Source organism: Bos grunniens, chromosome 28 (genome assembly GCF_055505025.1).
Source record: "Bos grunniens cultivar Pamir isolate PY7600 chromosome 28, Bosgru_T2T1.0, whole genome shotgun sequence".
Taxonomy (NCBI): domain Eukaryota; kingdom Metazoa; phylum Chordata; class Mammalia; order Artiodactyla; family Bovidae; genus Bos; species Bos grunniens.
Window position 1 is genome coordinate 7,637,750 of NC_141192.1, and position 22,036 is coordinate 7,659,785.

A 22,036-nucleotide genomic window follows, 5' to 3' on the forward strand; every position below is an offset into this window, starting at 1 on the left:
GTTGCTTCCATGTCCTGGCTATTATAAACAGTGCTGTGATGAACATTGGGGTACACGTATCTCTTTCAATTCTGGTTTCCTCAGTGTGTGTGCCCAGCAGTGGGATTGCTGGATCATAAGGCACTTCTATTTCCAGTTTTTTAAGAAATAACACAAATATTTTACCCACAGAAACAGCCCAAATTTGAGCAATATGAGTAACATCATCAAATTCCCAGCAAAATTAAAGTATAAAGTGAAAGTCCATTCCCTATCCAGAAAATTCAAAAAATATTTTGTAGTTCAGCAGTCTTCTCCCCAATATTTTACTCAGCTCTCTCTCAGAAAGTCTAATATCAGGGATGGTATGGGGACGGAGGAGGGAGGAGGGTTCAGGATGGGGAACACATGTATACCTGTGGCGGATTCATTTTGATATTTGGCCAAACTAATACAATTTGTAAAGTTTAAAAATAAAATAAAATTAAAAAAAAAAAAAAGAAAGTATAATATCTTGGCGGGAGCTAGTGTTGTTCAGTAGCTTCAGCCTGAAGGTGTCTTTCCCTGTATCGACTACAGCTATGACTGTACTTCCAAAGGTAGAGTAATCTAACCCTAAATTGGCAATGGTAAAGAATCTGCCTACCGAAGCAGGAGATGCAAAATACGTAGTCTTGATCCCTGGGTCAGGAAGATCCCCTGGAGGAGGAAATGGCACTTCGTCCAGTATTCTTGCCTGGAGAATGTCATGGACAGAGGAATCTGGCTTGTTACAGTCTTTAGGGTTGCAAAAGTTGGACATGACTGAGTGACTGAGCACACACACATGCACAACCCTAAATTACACATTTATCCTGTTTTCAAATATCTGAATACATTATCAGAACATCAAAGTCACACCCATATAATTTAGAAATTTTCCAAGCAATTTCTTAATCTCAAAGAAGTTTACTCCTAGCAAAATAGTATTGCTAGTAACTAGTATATTTTGTCATCTAAACATTCCCTGCTACTAATATTTTCAGGATGAGTTTGAAAGTGTTCCTTCCTGTTTTGATACTTTGGAAGACTGTGAGGAAGACTGGTATTAATTCTTCTCTAAATAGTTAGTAGAATTCTCCAGTGAAGTTACCTGGGTTTTTCTTTGTCAGAAGGTTTTGAATACTGATTAAATCTCTTAGCTGGTTCTCTTAGCTAGATCTAGATCTCTTAGCTAGATCTCTTAAATCTATTGAAATTGTTTATCTCTTCATGATTCAGACTTGATCAGTTGTATGTTTCTAAGAATTTATCCATTTCTTTTAGATCAACCAATTTGTTGGAGGTATAATTGTTCATAGTGATCTCATAATGTTTTTTATTTCTGTGACATCAGTTGTATATCCTTTTACATTTCTAATTTTCACTATTTGAATATCCTCTTTCTCTTTACTCTAGGTAAAATTTTGTCAATTTTATCTTTTAAAAAAACCAAGTATTAATTTTGTTGATTCTTTTCCTCTTGATTGTTGATTCTTTTCCTCTTGATTGTCTCTTCTCTATTTCATTTAGCTCTGTTTTAATTATTATTTTCTTCCTTCTGCTAACTTTGGCTTTACTTTGTTTTTCTTGTTTAGTTCTTTGAAGTATAAAGTTAGATTATTGGTTTGAGATTTCTGTTTTTTTTTTTTTTTTTTTAGTTTTTCCAACTTTAGTATATATAAATAAAAATGACAATTAAAAAATAAAATACTTAGTTCTAAAAGAGAGAAACTGTATCAGCCTGAACACACTCTGGTCAATTCTGAGTCAGTCACACAAATCTACCTTCTAAGGAAACCTGACTAGTGAGACAGTTAATTTTGTGCTTTTGGCTATAAAGAACTAAATTACACTCACTCTTTCATCTCTTAATGAAAGATAACTTACTCTCAGAAGCAGCATAAGCACTGTTATAGGAAGTCTACTCCTAAATGAAAATATGGGGTGAGTTATAGTTTACTTAGTAGCCAAGCTAAGATACCTTTGAAAATTAGCCTTGGATCAAAGCAATTACATAAGTTCAAGATGTTATCTTAGGATGAAAGGTAACACAGGTCCGTAACTTCCTTTAAAAAGACACTGAAAATTAAACCTTTGGCATAGTAAGAACTTCCAGAAATGTTTCTTAAATATCAAATTTTTCTATGGACAGATGCTATGTCCATTTTATTCATAATCTTCTCTTGTTACCAGCATATCGTCAAAATCATCATTCTCTGATATAAATTTTCCACCTTCCCAGGCATAAACAATAGGGTTTTCAGGCAGCACAACAGAAACATCATAATCTATTGGAGTGAGAGATTGAACTTCTGAGAAAACTTGATCCCTAAATCCTGGGAAAAGGGAATTTCCTCCTGTCAAAACGATGTTCTTAAAAAAATGTGGCTGCTTATGATCCAGCAATCCCACTGCTGGGCATACCCACTGAGGAAACCAGAAGGGAAAGAGACACGTGTACCCCAATGTTCATCGCAGCACTGTTTATAATAGCCAGGACATGGAAGCAACCTAGATGTCCATCAGCAGATGAATGGATAAGAAAGCTGTGGTACATATACACAATGGAGTATTACTCAGCCATTAAAAAGAATACATTTGAATCAGTTCTAATGAGGTGGATGAAACTGGAGCCTATTATACAGAGTGAAGTAAGCCAGAAGGAAAAACATAAATACAGTATACTAACGCATATATATGGAATTTAGAAAGATGGTAACGATAACCCTGTATACGAGACAGCAAAAGAGACACTGATGTATAGAACAGTCTTATGGACTCTATGGGAGAGGGAGAGGGTGGGAAGATTTGGGAGAATGGCATTGAAACATGTGAAATGTCATGTATGAAACGAGATGCCAGTCCAGGTTCAGTGCACGATGCTGGATGCTTGGGGCTGGTGCACTGGGATGGCCCAGGGGGATGGTATGGGGAGGGGGGAGGGAGGAGGGTTCAGGATGGGGAGCACGTGTATACCTGAAATTTAAAAAAAAAAAAAATTAAAAAAAAAATGTGGCTGCATTTCTTCAGGTAAATTCTGAATTGAATAGACGATAGCTTCTGGAATCCCCATTTCATGAATACCTATATCAGAAGGATTAAAGAATATTTCTGGAACAGCAAATCTCTCATTGGCCAGATGAAGAATTTTTTCCCCAGATATGTATTTTCCACTTAACACCATCTCTTCTCTTGGCTATAAGATATGATTTCATTTAGACGATAGGTTAGGAGTTCTCCCACATTTATATGAATAATTGCTTCTTTTTTCTTAAAAAAATATGGAACGTTTCACTAATTTGAGTGTCATCCTTGCTCAGGGGCCATGCTAATCTCTGTATCATTCCAATTTTAGTATATGTGCTGCCGAAGCGAGTGCTATTTTTTTTTTTTTTTAATGTAAGCATTTTCTACTATAGATTCTTTGTACTGCTTTTGTTGTAACCCCAAAGTTTTTTTTATTTTTTTAATGTTGTGTTTTTGTTTTCATTTGTCTTGAGATAATTTTCTAAATTCCCTTGTAAGTTCTCCTATGGCTCATTCATGATTTAAGAATGAATTATTTAATTACCATGCATTTGTTGGTTTTCCTTTGGCTGTTAATTTCTAGTTTCATTCCATTGTAGTTATAAAAGATAATTTGCTTGATTTCAGTCTTCTGAAGTTTGTAAAGACTTATTTCGTGGCCCTTCATGTGATCTGTCTTAGAGGCTATTCCATGTTCACTGGAGAAGAATGTGAGCTCTGCTGTTGTTGGGTGAAGTGTTCTTTATAAAATGTCTGTTAGTTCATACTGGTCTATAGTGTTTTTCAAGTGTTATATTTGCTTACTGATCTTCAATATGGTTGTACTACCCATAACTGAAAGTGAGGCACTGGAGTTCCCTATTATTTTTTCGTTATTTCTCACTTTAGTTATTTTTAAGGTTCTCTTTATATACTTGAGTTCTCTGATATTTTATGTACATATATGTAAAATACATATATATATTTTACATATATGTATATAAAATATATGTTTATATATGTGTGTGTATACACACACACACACACACACATGCATTTCATAGGCATACTTTCCAGTAAATTGACCCCTATGGAATTATATAATGTCTTTTGTCTCTTGTGACAGTTTTTGCTTTAAATTCTATTTTGTCTTTTTTTTTTTTTTTTTACATGCATTAGGTCTCACTTTTTATGCTGTAAACATCTATGAATTTTGAAAATCAGATTGTGTCATGTATTCACCACTGCAATACACAGAGAAGAGTTGCATGTCTAATTTCATGGTTAGTTTCTGCTTCTAAAAAGTTCCTTGTTTTTACCTATTCTACCCTCCCCACTCCCTAAACTTGTGGCAATCACTGATTTGTTTTATATCTCTAGTTTTACCTTCCCCAAAATGTCACATTATGGAATCATAGGGTATACAATCTCCTCATTCTTGCTTCTTATGTTTATCTATATGTATTTAAGAGTCATCTGAAACTCTGGTACTTTGGCCACCTCATGTGAAGAGTGAAAAAGACTCTGATACTGGGAGGGATTGCGGGCAGGAGAAGAAGGGGACGACAGAGGATGAGATGGCTGGATGGCATCACCGACTCGATGGACGTGAGTCTGAGTGAACTCTGGGAGTTGGTGATGGACAGGGAGGTCTGGTGTGCTGCGATTCATGGGGTCGCAAAGAGTCGGACACGACTGAGCGACTGAACTGAACTAAACTGAACTGATGTCTTTGAGTAACTTGATGGCTTCTTCTTTTTTATCACTGAATAGTTTTCACAGTATGGATGGATGTATTATACTTTGATTATCCATTCACCTCTTAAAGGACACTTTGGAAACTCCTTTTCTTCCCTGTCCCCTTTCTCTAGATACAGCATTCTCAGTCAACTTTTTTTCAATCCTGTTTTTTGTTGACTATGTCTTTTATTTAATTATTTTTCTTGAGGTGAGTCAGAAAGGGTAGAGGTATCTGAAGTGAAACAGATGTGAAACAACTGGGGGAAAAAAGGGATTTCAGAGTTACTCTCTGGTTCAAATTAGTTAAAGTTCCCTCTAGCACCCCTCTGGAGACTAAGCCTTTGATAGAAAGGATGGTCTGAGTGGGAGTTTACAATGGCTGTCCTCAGCCCATTTCAGGTTCATGTGGGAAGTTTTCTTAGATCCTACCTGTGAGAACCTAGTGAGAATTCTCAAGTAAAGCCCCTGAAAGTATGAGAATCCTCACATGACAGTGGTGCCCAGCATCTTCTCACTCTTATACTAGACCTCTCTCATCCTCTGCTGCTGCTGCTAAGTCGCTTCAGTCGTGTCCGACTCTGTGCGACCCCATAGGCGGCAGCCCACCAGGCTCCCCTGTCCCTGGGATTCTCCAGGCAAGAACACTGGAGTGGGTTGCCATTGCCTTCTCCAATGCATGAAAGTGAAAAGTGAAAGTGAAGTCGCTCAGTCGTGTCCAACTCTTAGCGACCCCATGGACTGCAGCCTACCAGGCTCCTCCGTCCATGGGATTTTCCAGGCAAGAGTACTGGAGTGGGGTGCTGTTGCCTTCTCCACCATTTATCAAAAGTACCAATAATAGTCGGTCCTATTTGCTTATGGCATCAGGTTGAGGAATCTTGGGTGCTGTAACTTTCTGAATGTAATTGACTCTGTATATTTTGGGGTAATGGTTTGTCCTGTGATGTCTTTTCTCTAACAGTTTTTAAATAATAATTGAATTTTCTCTTTTCTCTGACAAGTTTTTTTTTTCTTTAATTGAGTTTCACTTTGTCTTGCTATTTCTTGTTGCAAGGATAGGAGTAACAACTTCTATGCTTTTTACATGTGGGAGCTGAAACAAGAAATAACTTATTCATCTTTTAAATTCCTTGTGCTTTTAAGTTTTACTACCCCAATAGCAATTCAAAAAATTAATTTTATTACTGATTTTCCTGCTTCAGTGATCTGACTTACTCTGGAAATATATAGTAGCTCTCTGAGGCCCAGAGAAGTATACACATAGGGGGTTGGGTAGGGGGTTGCTTGGGAAATATAGGAAGATATTGAAATAAACCTTTTCTGGCCTAACAAAGAGTCTGTGCTCTCCACATGGGAAATAATTGAAAGTATGGATACTATGAGTATAGAAATTCTGTAAATCTTGTAAGAATTTTTTCTCTCTCTCATTCTTTCTCATACATACTCACGCACATACATATACACACACACTCTCACTCAAGGAAGGAGATTTCTAAATTTCTAAATATGCAAGGAGATTGCTTGCATATTTTGAAAGGTTGCCCCAACCTTAGACATGGACTGCTTGTGTCTACTGACATAAATTTTATTCTAAAATCATCTTTTTTTCAGTCATGACATTTAACTCATTTTGGAATTATAAATAACAATGAATCAAGACATGGCATTTTTCTAGGACAAAAATATAAGGAAATAAATGTTAACTCACTGTCTCTAGACCAATCTCAGTATCATTACCTTTCAAACTGAAGAATACAAAGGGAATGGACTGGTTGAATGCACTTTTGGGGACAGTTGGAGCCTAGATATTGTCTAATAGCCAAGCCCAGGTATGCCCAAGATGACCCCTCAGTCACCAGGCTTCACAATAAAACCCTTAGAAATAGGCTGGGCTCGTTGCCAGAGTCTCCAGTAACAATTAAGTTTTAGGACAGTCTAACATCTTCAAGAGGATAACACACAGGGTGTTTCTCAGGCTTAGTCAAACCTTCATTTCTTAAAGGTACTTCTATGAGGTACAATAATAAATCACTATGGTGATTTGGGATAGAAATGGGAAGCATGCTGCCTGTGTAATATCAAAGTGTCTGCTGTCAAACTCCATATTCTCTGCTTCTCTTGACATCTTTCTGTCAGTCATCATCCCACAATAACACTTCTGCAATAGTGAAATTTATTAAGAAATAGTGATCCTGGCATTGCAGTGGATGAGGAATGGAAATAGAAATTGTGGCTTGGGGTCTATAATGCTTATTCTGTTCCAACCAGGCTACCACTCTCCATTACTAATAGGGAGATTATTATTCTCCTTAATAATCCTCAACATTTATCAATGTTCACCCTAAAAATTATGTCATTATTTATCTCCTGAAATCTGTTGCCATTCTCTCTCTCTTTATCTTCTTCAGTTAGTTTATTGCTTGAGATAGAAGGCTACAAGCATCTATTCATTTGCTTTATTCTTTCCAATGTATAAAACCAAACACAATTTCCTTCTAAGTACTTAAGGCCTTAAGTACTTAGAGAGAAGTACTTGCAGAGTACATGCAGAGAAGGCGATGGCACCCCACTCCAGTACTCTTGCCTAGAAAACCCCATGGACAGAGGAGCCTGTTAGGCTGCAGTCCATGGAGTCACTAAGAGTGGGACACGACTGAGAGACTTCACTTTCACTTTTCACTTTCATGCATTAGAGAAGGAAATGGCAACCCACTCCAGGGTTCTTGCCTGGAGAATCCCAGGGACGGGGGAGCCTGGTGGCCATCTATGGGGTCGCACAGAGTTGGACACGACTGAAGCGACTTAGCAGCAGCAAGGCCTTATGACTCAGTTTTCTCCTAGTTACTTTCTATATGATAATGTACACCTTGTTGATCTCTGGGGCTTCCCTTGTGGCTTAGATGGTAAAGCATGTACCTACAATTCTGGGGACCCGGGTTCGATCCCTGGGTCGGGAAGTTCCCCTGGAGAAGGAAATGGCAATCCACTCCAGTTTTCTTGCCTGGAAAATCCCATGGACAGAGAAGCCTGATAGGCTACAGTCCATGGAGTCGCAAAGAGTCAGACACGACTGAGCGACTTCACTTCATTTCACCTCAGTTCTGTTGATCTCCGGGCCTCAGAGTTATGTGACTTTTTTATGAAGGAAATTTCTTGACATTTTCCTGGACTTCAGGTTCATCTCCTCACTAAAGCATTTTCCCTGTTTCCTACCAGAAGTAACATGCCAGAGGGCAGCATGACTGCCATGATTGGCATGCTCAAACTTGAGGAATTGCCCTTGTGGTTGGTGTGGGTGAACATGAGTTTGGAAAGCTTGTTCCTCTCCAGAAGGAATCTGAGGGTTGGTGATTTTACTGATAAGAGGATTGAACTAGAGTCCAGGCACAAACCAATGATTGGGCATTGTCTTTGTTCAGGCTAGTATTACAAAAATACCATAAACTGGGTGAGATGTATTTCTAATAGGTCTGGAAGCTGAGAAGTCCAGGATCAAGGCATGGCAGATTCAGGGTCTGGTGAGGGCTCACCATATGGTTCTGAGATAGCCATCTTCTCTCTGTATCCTTATGTGGAGGAAGGAACAGGAAATCTCTCTGGGGTCTCTCTTAAAGGACACTTTCCCATTATGAGGGTGCAGCCTTGCATGAACTACTCAATTCCCGAAGGACCTATTGCCAAGTATTACATTGGGAGTTATGCTTCAACATGAAAGTTTTCGGGAGACACAAGCATTCAGTCCATAATAGGTACTAAGTGTGAGAGTAGGCAGAATTGGACTAAGAGGTGTGGACACAGCCAAAATGTCAGGAATCCACTAAACACAGACTTTCTAGAGACCTGCCTCAGTGTCATAAAACCAGTGACTTTGGGTGCAGTTTAATTGGTGGTGAGTAGATAATTACTGTTTTGGATTATTAATATCATTTCCCAATATTAAAAAAAAAATTCTGAGTGTCAGAAGAGAGGGCTTTACTGCAGATTACTGGAAAATAATGGCATTTGGGCACTCTACAGACATTTTATTCTTTGAGTGGATTATAAAATTCTGAAAATTATTCAGGAAGCAGTATTCTTTCCCTCCAAAATGTAATGATTCATTTCTTATCAACCACAGGATCAAGGAAAAATATATATTTAGAAGGCAATTCACTTAGCTCTAAGCAATGAATGGATGTGTGCATGTGCACATATACAGAAGTGGTAAAAAATTTGCATTTACTTTTCCAAATCATTTTCCCAGCCCCCCGAGATAGATGAACTTGGCACACACAATTAGTCAAAATATCTATGGCAACATGTTTTATTAAATGCTCACAAAAATCATAAGATAATCGGAATTAAAGTTAAAAATGATAATGTCGCAAAGTCAGTAACTCACAGAGTGGATATTTCATTATTGATCAAAGTGTGGGTTAGTCAAAATTACTCATTTTATTATAGACTGGGCGTGACATAGACAAATTTTGCCTAGCAATAGTGGCTGAATAGGCAGTGGGGGAACTCCATCCAGATGATGATGCTGAAAAAAGACACTAGGGCTAAGGATAATAAGTCTTTTGCACAAGGAGGGGTGGCATTATCCAATCACAAGTTATGAAAGCAATCTTCATTAAGATACCCAGGATGAATCAATGGTTTTGCAACAGATGGGAGGATTATACTGACGGAAAACCCATGGCAAATTCAGTATAGAAATCCAAGAAATTATAATCAAGGATAGACCTATAGTCTTTTAGTGTGGAACTGAAATTTTAAAACTGATCCAGTCAAGTGAAATTATTATCATATTATAAAGGCTTATAGAAATTATATTACAGAACAGAAAACAAGGCTGAAATATAAATACTTAATCTAGTTTAGGCTGGAATAGTATACCACTCCTGAGAAGGTAGATTAAGCTATAGTAATAAAGAATATCCCAAGTTTCATTGGCCTAGAAATACTTATTTCCTGTTTGTGATATATTTCATTGATAGTTGGTTGGGCCTCGGATCTGTGTTATCATCATTGCCCTCTTTTGGGGGCCTGGGCTAACAGAGCAGTCATTTTCTAAGCCATTTTTAATCATAAAGAAGATGGAAAAACTGCATGGTATAAGAGTTAAAACTTCTCCCAAGAAGTGGATTATATATTAAAAAAAATTCATTAGTCAGAGTACCATGAGTTTATAAGTTGGGAGAAGTGTTGTTATCATACAGGAAATAAAATAGAAGATATGTAGAAAATAATAGAGTCTGTTGCAACTAGTTATAAGTTGATTACAAGCCATATATTGTAAGAACTAATCAAAGCTGGACTCTTCATGTGAAATATTTTGATTAAGAAAGGCTTCAACCTAGGAAATGGGAAAGATGAACTTCTGTTGTAAATCAGGTATCCTAGCCAGATTTATGTGTTAGTATGTATTGATGTGAGTCTCTTTGGGGGTGGGTGGGTATTATTTGTGTGTGTGTGTGTGTGTAGGAATGGAGGAATAAAATAGGATTACTAAATGGGATTTTAAAATGAATATAAAAACAATGAGTATAAAAGATTATATAAATCATGGGGATGAGATAAAAGGATAAAATGGGGCTAAATGATAAAACCAAGAAAGAAGAATTTCAACTTAACTATCTGGGGCTTAGAATCTGTTCTGAGAAAAGTAAAGGGAGAAGGAAATTGGCACAACAATGAGGGTTTTCTATTTGATAAAGATGTTCCACCAAGTGTTTTATTTAATTTCTCCAACATCCTCCAAGATCAATGTCATAGATTTACTATTGAAGGAGAAACTTGAATCTCATAGAAGGCTACCAAGTTGTAGGTCAAGGATTTTAAGCTCACCACAAGTTATTTTTTCCAACCCATTAATATGATGACTCCCTATTTCAACCACCTATGTAGCCCACAAACATTTCCATACAGTGTGGGATGAGTATAAAGCTACGGCAACAAAGAATCTCAATCCAGTGGGAAGCTCTGTCTTGAAAGAACTAAAAACTAAAATTCCTAAACCACTCCATTAACCAGACATCAAATTTTAGATGAAGTCTCAAGGATCAGATTGTAACATACTGTTTTTGTCAAGCTTTTGCTTTTGCTATGGGAAGACCCTTAGATTTAGGAAAGGTGCTTTTTCAAACAAGACTTTTACATAGAGGTTATTTCTCCTTGAATGGTCAGCATTGTGTGGGATTTTTCTTTCTTTGGAAGAATGTTTAAAGGTGCCTATCATGTGACCTCTACCAGTTAGACTGCTTTGCAGCTGGCCATCCTGTGTAAATTTATCCAGACAACTGAGTTCAGCTTTCATCTAAGTTTCATGGATGAGAATCACAGCACGCTCCCCATTCTCGTGCATTTGGTATTCCAGAGGAGTAGGGCCAAGTCCTGTACCTTGTTAATGGAAGAAGCAAACTGCAGAAAGACCTTGGGTGTGAATCATGGCATTCTCCCTCAGATTGTTAAAGCCATGTCTCTTGTTTGGCCTCCAATACTGTTTGGGTGCTATCTGTCAGGAGGATTTTTGACTGGTGAATGAACAGTCAGATATTTTGCAGTTTATTGCTCTATGTGGACATAACCATTTGTCAGAGAGCCAACCAATAGCCATCTCAGAGAATGCTCTCTCTTAGAAGATTAAGCAGAATTATTGATATGGACAATTATGGCAGTGGAAAAAATATATTTTGGTTTCTAGTAGACTTTACCTGAAATACCACAACAGTACTTAGAACCAAAAAAACAAAAGTTTTAAAGCGCCCTTTAAATGTTCAGTACTACAGACACCTCAAGTAAAGTATGCATTCCAACACTTAATAAAGCTTATATCCAACCAGTCCATTCTGAAGGAGATCAGCCCTGGGATTTCTTTGAAAGGAATGATGCTAAAGCTGAAACTCCAGTTCTTTGGCCACCTCATATGAAGAGCTGACTCATTGGAAAAGACTCTGATGCTGGGAGGGATTGGGGGCAGGAGGAGAAGGGGACGACAGAGGATGAGATGGCTGGATGGCATCACTGACTCGATGGACGTGAGTCTCAGTGAACTCCGGGAGTTGGTGATGGACAGGGAGGCCTGGCATGCTGCGATTCATGGGGTCGCAAAGAGTTGGACACGACTGAGCCACTGATCTGATCTGATCTGATCTGATTCACACTTCAGTAACATTCACTCAATTGAGTCCAACTCTGTGACCCCAAGGATTACACAGTCTGTGGAATTCTCCGGGCCAGAATACTGGAGTGGGTAGCCTTTCCCTTCTCCAGGGGATCTTCCCAACCCGGGGATCAAACCCAGGTCTCCTGCATTGCAGGCAGATTCTTTACCAGCTGAGCTACCAGGGAAGCCCAAGAATACTGGAGTGGGTAGACTATCCCTTCACCAGGGGATCTTCCTGACCCAGGAATTGAACAGGGGTCTCCTGAGTTGCATGCAGTTTCTTTACCAACTGAGCTGTGAGGGAAGCCCTCAGTAACATTAGCATGCCGTCTTTTAGACTCAATTTATTATTTGGATACTTTTCATACAATAATTTTGCTTAAATTATTACTGTAGTTGGAAATATATTAAGTGTAGTGTCTTATTTTTTTATATCCATAGGTAAACCATACTGTTTGATGGGTACTTAAAAAAAGATTCTAAAAAGTCTGCTGACAGATGATAAATTTACCAATATGAAAACAAAGTTAACTCAGGTCATTCAATTTGAAGCTTCAGAAAGCTATTTCTCAAATTTCTTTTGAATGACAGTGTTCATTATGCTGTTCTGCACAGTTACTTCTGCTTGGAAAACTTTTCTTTAGAATTAGTAATTCTAGAGACACATTGCGCTAAGTACATAAAAAGTTTACATTTTTTGTTAATAAATGCTGAAGAGAGAAGCATGATCTGTGTTTTTAAGTGGTCATGAAGCTGAGCAAGTAAAGGCATTTCACTGGATAGTGAAGACCATATTACAAACAATACTTTTTCTAGTTTTCTCGGGTTGGCAAAGAAAGGAAGCATATGCCATTTATTCCATATCTTTGAGTTATTAATTTCAACTGATTTGTCAGATAACTGTAATAAATCATAGGAAAATTATCTTATTTTTATAATTTTAGACTTTTTTCCACTGTGTTCATTGCTATTAAATATCTTTCAAATATTGCATAATACATATAACATATTTATACAGAGAAATACATATTACTATTTATCTTAATATATACAAACATTGAAAGTCCTAACAAGCATAAAGTGAAATACTAAAGTATTGCATTTGTGTGTAATGAAATTGCAGCTATTTCTGTGGGTATATTTTCTTTTTCATACATTCATTTTTCTACAGCATGTAGTGTTTTTGGTTTTTGTTTTTTTCTCCTCCAGCTTTATTTAAATGCAATTTATGTATTTAAGTAAAATTCACTATCTTTAATCATGTAGTTAGATAAAGCTGGATAATTTATTTATACTTATGTTTTATTTAATGTTTTACTTTTATTCTAATTTCTTAAAGTAGAACCTTATATCACTAAATTTACATTTTTGTAATATACACATTTCAAAATAAAACTTTCCATATATGTACAGCTATAGCAGCACTCCAGAAATTTGGATATGGTGTATATTCATTATTGTTCACTTTAAAACACTTTGAATTACTTTGGATATTTCTGTTTTCACTTGTGGATCATTCAGAAGAATGTTGTTTAATATCTGCTTATTTGAAGCTTTTGCTAATTGGTTTTTCCAACTTAATTCTACTATATTCAGAGAATATGCTTTCTAAAATATATTTTTACTTGTTTTATATATAAACATATAGTTTGTCATGGTAAAATAATCATGTGCCTTGAATGTATATTCAGATGCAGTTGGATGTCGTGTTCTATAAATATTAACTATACCAATGAATTTGGTAGTGATGTTCTGGTCATCCTTTTTTTTTCTTTGCTTCAGTTTTCATGTCTCAGTTTTTATTGTTGGCATGATGTTAAAAGATAATACTATGGGATGGTCTAATTTTTAACTTAATTTTGTCAGTTTTGCATCATATGTTTTGAAACTCTCACTGGGGACACTCATGTGGTTTACTCCATTAGTTTCTAACATAATCAATGATTTAGTTGAGTAATCTATCATTTTATTTCTTATTTTCTCCTGTAATTTTACTTTCTCTTTCTATTGTTCTTTAATTTTTTAATTATTTGAATACATACTGATATTCAATTTTGATTTTCCCAATGGCTCTTTTGTTGTCCTTTGCATTATATTTTTTGTGGTTGCTGTAGGGATTAAAATATACATCCTCAATTTTTCTACAATTCATTTACAGTTAATATTGATTTATTTTACATAAAATATTAAAATATTTCAGCTGTATACATATAGTTGCTTTACATATTTCACCTATACATATGTGATAATGTCCATGAGACAATATTACATTTTTGTTTTAATTATATGAACTATATGAAAATTAGGAAATAAAAAATAATTTTGTTTTGCATTTATTCAAATATTTACTATTCCCAGTGCATTTTATTCCTTTCTCAGAATCCAGGTTTCTATTAAGTATCCTTTTCCTTCAATTTGAAGAAATTCTTTAACATATCTTACAGTGTATATCGAGCTTCCCTGTGACTCAGCTGGTAAAGAATCTGCCTGCAGTTCAGGAGACCTGGGTTTGATCCCTGGGTTGGGAAGATCCCCTGGAGAAGGGAAAGGCTACCCACTTTAGTATTCTGGCCTGGAGAATTCCATGAACTGTATAATCCATGGGGTTGCAAAGAGTCAGACATGACTGAGTGACTTTCACTTTTGCTTTCACTTTTCACAGTGTATATCTCCTGGCAATAAATTTTCTTTAAACTGAAGATGCCTCCACATCAGCTTCACTCTGTAAGAATATTTTTGCTGGACATTGATTACTAGATTAACCTTTTTGGGGAACCCTTTAAAGATGTTATTTCAATCTCTCTTCCTTTCTCCATAGTTTCTGAGAAGTCAGTTGTTGATAAATCAGTGTTCCCTTGCATGTAATGTGCTGTTTCTCTAGGTGATTTTTATAGTTAGCTTTCAAAATATGACGACAATGTGGCTTCTGGCTTGGTGTGACTTCTGTGTGCTTGTTCTAATTGACTAGTTTCTGTCTTTTATCAAATTTGGGGATTTTTTAGCCATTGTTTTCCAAATATTTTTCTACACTATTTTTTCTCTACCCTCTTTATGGATCTCTGGTTGTATATATTTTCAACCATTTAATATCATCTAAAAAGTGCTTAAGATTCACCCTTCAGAATCTTTTTTTCTTTGTTATTGACATTAAATATTTTCTATTGACCTATCAAGTTTCCTTACTCTTGCCTATGCCACTTACATATGGCTGTCATTGTAGATACTGTCTTGATTAGTTCTAAAATAGCAATTTTATTTTTTTGTGAATTTGTTTTTTCTATTTCTTTGCTGAGATCCCCTACCTTTTATTCATTAAAAGTACATTTTGTTTCACTTCACTGAGGATAGTTGTAATAATCACTTTAAAAATCTTGGCTCCTAGTTCCAACAGTTTGATCATCTCTGAGTCAGTCTCAGTTGATTTTCTTTGCTCTTGAAAATATGTTCCAAATGCCTAGGTTTTGTATATTGGACAGTTTTCTTGTATGCTAAGCTTGGAAAATCTGAATTCTGTGATTTTTGTCCTGAGAGGATGGCAAATGTTTCTTGGTCCACTGGTCTCATTTTAATTCAGAAGTTTTGTTTTCAACCAAGTTGCTTTGAGTTTCCTGCATGTGTGTGTTTCAGAGATATCTCTAGATAGAATTAGGACATCCCTTCTGTGTCTCAAGATAGAATTAGGACATCCCTTCTGTGTCTCTTTACCTTCCAGGTTTCTCCTACTTCTTAGAGGATGTGAATAGCTAGGGCCAGAAGATTATGGTTTTTCCCATGACATCCTTGTTGCTTCCCATACATGCTGAATGATTTGGCTCAAATCTAAAAGCTAGCATGAAATCAATTTGTAAAATACCTGTCCTCTGAGTATGTACAGTCACAAGATTCTGTCTACTTTTGTTCTTGCTCCAGTGTCTTTAGGTACCTGTTTGTATTATGTTCAGATTTTATAATGGTTTTCTCTGAGTGAGCCAGTCTTATGAAATCTTATTACTTCCATACTACAAGAACCAGAATTACATTTTAATTATAAAAAATGCTTTTTTTAACATTTGATTTTCAGCACTGTGGCAAAGAAATCCATGTTCAGTACGAGTTTTGCTACATTATCAAAAACCTGACATCATCATCATTTGGATATTTTTTCTATATCAATTTAATATAATAGTAATATAACAACACTGTTATATTTGTGTAGTTTCATTTCAAATCTACTAATTATGTTCTTCATTTTAACTTACTCTTTATTGTATTTTGATGACTCCTTTAATAATTTTCATGGTTCCTTCCAAAGTGAAAGTGATAATTGCTCAGTCATGTCCGACTCTTTGCAACCCCATGGTCCGTAGCCAACTAGGCTCCTCTGTCCATGGAATTCTCTAGGCAAGAATACTGGAGCGTGTTGCCACTTTATCCTCCAGGGGATCTTCTCAACCCAAGGATCAAACCCGGGTCTCCTGCATTGCAGGCAGTTTCTTTACCATGATGGTTCCTTCCAAAGAATCCCATAAAACTTATAGATTGGATGGTTGTTCTAAATTCTTAGCATTGTTTCTTTGCCTGCAAATTTTCTGTCCTGCTCCTTTACATTATAGAAAAACACCTCAAGAATGTTTTTCACATCACTTGTTCAAGTTTCCAGAGTCCTGTTGATATAATTACACTTTCAATATAAATTTTACTTGTTTTAAAATTTCATTTTCATTTTAATTTTTAAAATTCCCAACCTTTTCTTCATATGGTATTTTAAAATATTATTAAATAATATAAAAATATTTTCTAAAATTACTTTGGGTTACTAAAGTGGAAGATTTGGAGTGATATTAACTGAATCTTGAAGATAAGCTAAATATATTTCCATATCATATTTTTATTTATTTCATGCTATTTTATATACAAACTGGTATATATATAATATATACACACATATGCATGTTTATATATGTGTGTTTGTGTATATTTTTGTGTTAATGTACATATGTATACATGTGTATATATATGTATATATGTGTGAACACTGATCAAATGATGAATACGAACCATTTAGTATTTATGGTTGTAATGTGGTATATGATTTGATCAAAGTAATGGATAAAATCCTTCTCATAGATGCAATTGGGAAGTAGGTTAATGAACATGGTTACTGGCAGAATTCCCTGTTCCTAGAGAGCTGTCATTTGTTTCAATTTTGTCTGACAGATACAGATCATTTTCCTTCTTCACTGAGTGGTTTTCTAACATAATGAACAGGTAAATTGCACGAAGACTGTAACCCCAAAACAAATTAATCCTCAGTCTCTGTCTAATGCCTGGTCAGTTCATGGATTTGTAGTCTGTACATTTAAGGATACATGTTTTCCTATTTCTAGTCTTTCAGGCTTGGGGATCCACGTCCCTTTCATGTTTCAGTCTTAGAGCACTCATTTTGAAGGGATTAGAGATTTCCTTGGAAATTCCTGTTCCCTGGTGAACAGAATAGGCCCAAGACTAACAAGGAAAATAAAATCCTTGTGATTCCCAGGATTCACTACTTAACGCTGGTTATGGGTTGTATTCTTTGTAGCCAAACTGGTGAAAGTTTGTCTTGACATCTTTATAAGAAAATCTGAGGAATGGTTACATTTAATATAGATAAGACACATATACTAATCACATTCCAGATTACTAGACCTGTGAGCCCTAACGGGGAATGGAAAGTTTTTACTCCAATCAGAAAAAAAAAAAAAAAAAATACCATAATGCACTCTAACATGAGCAAATTGCTAGGATTTATATTACCACTTGTAAGAAATTAATTTTCTGTTCTTACCAGAAATATTATCATGTATATGCCAACTTACAGAAAAATACTAAACAAAAGAGACTATCCATATAATGCCCTTCTGACACTCCTTCAAAAATATAAAAGCTAAAAAGTCAGAAGTAGATTATACAATGAGCAAATCTGATTTTCTTTTTTTTTTTATAGTGTTTATTTTGTTTTAGAATCTAATTTTCTCTAAAAGGAAAACTTAAAGGAAGATAAAAAAATTAAAAATTTAGAAAAACCATTCAATCATTCAATCTGTAAATTATATGGGATTCTTATTGTTTAAGAAATACATCTCAGAAGACTATAGCTGCCATAGATAGTGACTCCTTTAATGCATCTGGGCAAAGTAAATTAAAAACCTTCTGGGAACTATTTAATATTCTCAAAGCCATTAAGAACATTCATTGCTCATGGGAAGTAGTCAAAATATCAACATTAACTGGAGTTTGGAAGAAGTTGATTCCACCCCCTGTGAATAGCTTTGAGGTGTTCAAAATTTCAGTGGAAAAAGTGACTGCAGATATTATAGAAACAGCAAGAGAAATAGATTTAGCTGTGGGGCCTGAAGCTGTGACTGAATTGAAGCCTTCTCATGATGCAACATTAACGGATGAGGAGTTGCTTCTTATGGATGAGCAAAGAAAGTGGTTTCTTGAGATGGAATCTCCTCCTAGTAAAGATGCTATGTGGATTGTTAAAATGACAACAAATGATTTAGAATATTATATAAATTTAGTTGGTAAAACAGCAGAAGGGTTTGAGAGCATTGATTTCAATTTTGCAAAGAAGTTCCACTTTGGATTGAATGTTATCAAATAGCATTGCCTGCTACAGAGAAATCATTCCCAAAAGGAAGAGTCAGACAGTGGGGCAGACTGCTCTGTTGTCTCATTTTTTTTTTAATTTTATTTTATTTTTAAACTTTACATAATTGTATTAGTTTTGCCAAATATCAAAATGAATCCGCCACAGGTATACATGTGTTCCCCATCCTGAACCCTCCTCCCTCCTCTCTCCCCATACCATCCCTCTGGGTCGTCCCAGTGCACTAGCCCCAAGCATCCAGTATTGTGCATCGAACCTGGACTGGCATCTCGTTTCATACAGGATATTTTACATGTTTCAATGCCATTCTCCCAAATCTTCCTACCCTCTCCCTCTCCCATAGAGTCCATAAGACTGTTGTCTCATTTTAAGAAATTGCCACAGCCATGCCAGCCTTCAGCATCCACCACCCTCATCAGTCACTAGCCATCAACATCTGAGGCAGGTTTCTCTACCAGCAAAAACATTATGCCTTGTTGAATGCTCAGGGGATAGTTAGCATTTTTTTAAAAGTATTTTTAAATTAAGGTACGTAAATTTTTTAGACAGAATTCTATTGCATACTTAAAAGTTGACAATATAGTGTAAACATAACTTTTATAAGCACTGAGAAACAACAAAATTTGTGACTTGCTTTATTGCAGTATTTGCTTTATTGCAGTGGTCTGAAATAGCACCCTCAATATCTCCAAGGTATACCATGGTTTTAAAGTTTATGGTTAGGTCTGTGATCAATTTTGAATTATAATTTTATAAGATAAGAGGATTATGATGAGGTTTATTTATTATTATTTTTTGCTTATTTACACCCCAGTATCATTTGTTGAAAAGACTATCCTTTCTCCATTATATTGACCTTCCAACCTTGTCTAAAGTTAATTTGCCATATTTATGTGATTTTACTTTGGGTGGTTCTGTTTCATTACCTTTTCTCCAACATAACACTGTCTTGATCACTGTTGCTTATACTTTCTTGAAATCAGTTAGTATGAGGCCCATCCTTGGCCCAAAGAGTATAAGGGAATATTGGGAGGAATGCTTAAGCATGCATTTAGGCTGCTAGGGAGGAACTGTGTCCTTCAGTGTTAACAGATGGTACAAATCAGCTCGATATGTAGGAGATGGCACTGAGGATTTGACCAAAGTTTCAAGTTGTAATAACAGCACACTTTTTCAACTTGATTCTCTGTTCATACTATGGCTTTGGACAGCCTCACTGGAGTGCTTACCCTAAAATCAGAGGTTGATAAATGTTTTAACACTTGAGGAACCTGATATTTTATACATATATCAAGAATAATAATAATGATAATAATATTTTGCATTGTTTGTGGTGGGGGATATACAGATATGTACTATCACATCCAACTGAAGGAAAAAAGCCTGCAAGATAGTACTATTTTCCTCATTTTAGAATAAAGAAACTAATACTGAACTATTTTTCAAAGACATGTAGAAAATAACACCTTAATCATATCAGTGTCCTTGGATTAAGAAAAAATAAGGCATGAGCAAATTCACTAGGAATTTGAGCAACATTTAGTATCATCATAGTGAATGCTTGCCTAAGAATTCTAAGAGTGGTACATGTTACAAGTGGGTGGAAGTGGGTAGCATTGTTTATGGAAACATAATGAGAGCTAATGAGATAAAATTTGGGGAATTATTGAGGTCATAGTTAACTGAATTCTGAAGTTAGTAGCAATTAACAATAAAGCTACTTTTTCTACTGAGTTAAAAAAAAGTGTTTATGTGAGAAAAATTAGTCTATGAGGCTAATTTTCAGTAGTTACTTGAGTGTTTCAGAAAAATCTTAAGTTTCTGAAGAAATGTAGCAGCAGGGAAACACATTTGCTTATGTGTGCTCACAAACATAGCCTGCCTTAGGTGAGTTTTAAAAATTGTTTTTGAATACCTACTATGTCCTAGAAACTGTCCAGTAAGTTGAAAGATAATGGTGTTTTGTTTTTCCTTTCAATTTAGTCCCTTAAAATGTGGTAATGATAGTAAAACTTTATGTTATACTCACAATTAACATTTCCCTTCTCTGTGTATTCTCATAAAATGTCACAGTGATAAGTTAAAATATTTTCTTAAAATAGTCTATAAACAATTCAAAGAGCAGCAATAAAAGTTATGTGGACTTTGCAAGCTGGCTTTTCAGAATTGAATGTAAATTTTGAACTTCAAAGTTAGTTCATTTCCAACATTGATTCAATTGTATATTGACTTTAAATTACAAGTAATAACATTTTGGACAATTAAGAAAAAATTCTCTAGGAATAATACAAGAAAAAGACAATTTATTTCTGATCCATTTGAACGTTAGTGTTTTCATAAAGTCTGCCAGGCAAAGCCTCTACTGGGCAAATCCTGTGTTCATTGCACACAGGAATGCATAGGGTCTTATGAGAAAACCAAAGTAGTCATTTCAAGCTATGTTTGCTGTTGGTAAAGAATCTGCCTGCAATGCAGGAGAGCCTGGTTCGATTCCTGGGTTGGGAAGATCTGCTGGAGAAGGGATAGGCTACCTACTCTAGTGTTCTTGGACTTCCTTAGTGGTTTGGCTGGTAAAGAATCTGCCTGCAATGTGGGAGGCCTGGGTTTGATCCCTGGGTTGGGAAGATCTCCTGGAGAAGTGAAAGGCTACCCACTCCAGTATTCTGGCCTGGTGAATTCCATGAACTGTATAGTCCATGGGGTCGCAAAGAGTTGGACTCGACTAAGTGAACTTCACTTTCACTTTCACTTGTTTCTCATGCACTGTACCAAGTCTTGGAATGCAAATAAAAGTGGGGAAACTCTAGTAAAAATATGGTGTTTGTATGGATAATATATGGGACTTCCCAGGTGGTGCTAGTGGTAAAGAACCCACTTGCCAATGCAGGAAACATAAGAGACAAGGGTTCAATCCCTGGGTTGAGAAGATCCCCTGGAGGAGGGCCTGGCAACTCATGCCAATATTCTTGCCTGGAGAATGCCATGGACAGAGGAGCCTGATGGGCTACAGTCCATAGGGTCACAAAGAGTTGGACATGACTGAAGCGACTTAGCATAGCACTGCTGCTAAGTCGCTTCAGTCATGTCTGACTCTGTGCGACCCCATAGACGTCAGCCCACCAGGCTCCCCCGTCCCTGGGATTCTCCAGGCAAGAACACTGGAGTGGGTTGCCATTTCCTCCTCCAATGCATGAAAGTGAAAAGTCAAATTGAAGTCGCTCAGTCGTGTTCGACTCTTAGTGACCCCATGGACTGAAGCCCACCAGGCTCTTCCGTCCATGGGATTTTCTAGGCAAGAGTACTGGAGTGGGGTGCCATTGCCTTCTCCATAGCATACCACAGCATAGATCATATATACATATATACATATATGTATATAAACATAAAGAAATTATATATGTGTATATAATTTCTTTCTGTTTTCACTTTCCATATGCCATCTCTTGCTAACAAGGGGGAAACAAGACTGAGAATGTTGATGATTTAATGAAAATCCTTTCTCCTACTAG

General features: G+C 36.2%; 1 long non-coding RNA gene and 1 other non-coding gene across 7 annotated transcripts in view; one reads left to right on the forward strand and one right to left on the reverse strand.

Moving 5' to 3' along the window:
- LOC147342807 (uncharacterized) overlaps positions 1 to 22,036 on the forward strand; it is a 545,729-nt gene that overhangs the window by 119,751 nt on the left and 403,942 nt on the right. The gene's annotated exons all lie outside the window — the stretch shown is intronic.
- On the reverse strand, positions 3,276 to 3,379 carry LOC147342808 (U6 spliceosomal RNA). The gene has a single exon (XR_015157246.1). It is a non-coding gene; the product is annotated as a U6 spliceosomal RNA (small nuclear RNA).